The following is a 768-nucleotide window of genomic DNA, read 5'->3' as shown; positions in this document are numbered from 1 at the left end:
AACTGGTATCACATTCTGCAGCGCACTGCTGCTCACTATAACATGCTGCAACACACTCACACTCCCATTCACTGATCTGCTGAGCGAAGCAGCACGTATTTATATTTGATCCGAAACTCGTAGAACATTCTCCATCAATCCAGGCTTTGTAGTGCAGCGAGGCATGCTGTGACGTCACCCGCTCACTACGTCACACGCGCGCAGCTCTTGCTCGCTGTCGAGTCAGTTCTTCGTAAGCGGTCCGGAGCATAACACGTAAGTTTAAGATTTTCATAACGGGGACTTAATCTGTACCGCCGTTACCGGTACAATATATTATCTGTTATTAAGTTGTAGGTGGAATCATCAAGTTTTAATTTTGTAAAATAGTGTTGTGTTGTATACAGTAATGAATGAATGTACAGTTGTTTTGGAAACAAGTGAAACGTAAGTGGCAAAGTGTAAGTGTGAGCCCTCAACGAAGTACTACTTGTTTCAGGCTCAGAGGGGCGAATGTGATGTTTGGGACATCACTGAATGTTTTTAATTATTGAACTATATATTTAATTGATAATATGTATATATTTAATTGATAATATGTATATATTTAATCACTGATAGGCCATTTTAAATTAATATGTATATATATAGGGCTTTTATCATCCATTTCAATAATCATTTCATTTCTTTGTATCGCGGCTATAACGTATTCTGAACGAACAAATTATTGGGTAAAGTATTTCAACATCACGCATATTTATAACTTGCAGTAAATTTTCCAATAGCCGT

This window comes from Anabrus simplex, chromosome 5 (assembly GCF_040414725.1).
Source record: "Anabrus simplex isolate iqAnaSimp1 chromosome 5, ASM4041472v1, whole genome shotgun sequence".
NCBI classification, from domain to species: Eukaryota; Metazoa; Arthropoda; class Insecta; order Orthoptera; family Tettigoniidae; genus Anabrus; species Anabrus simplex.
This window is presented reverse-complemented; position numbering follows the sequence as displayed.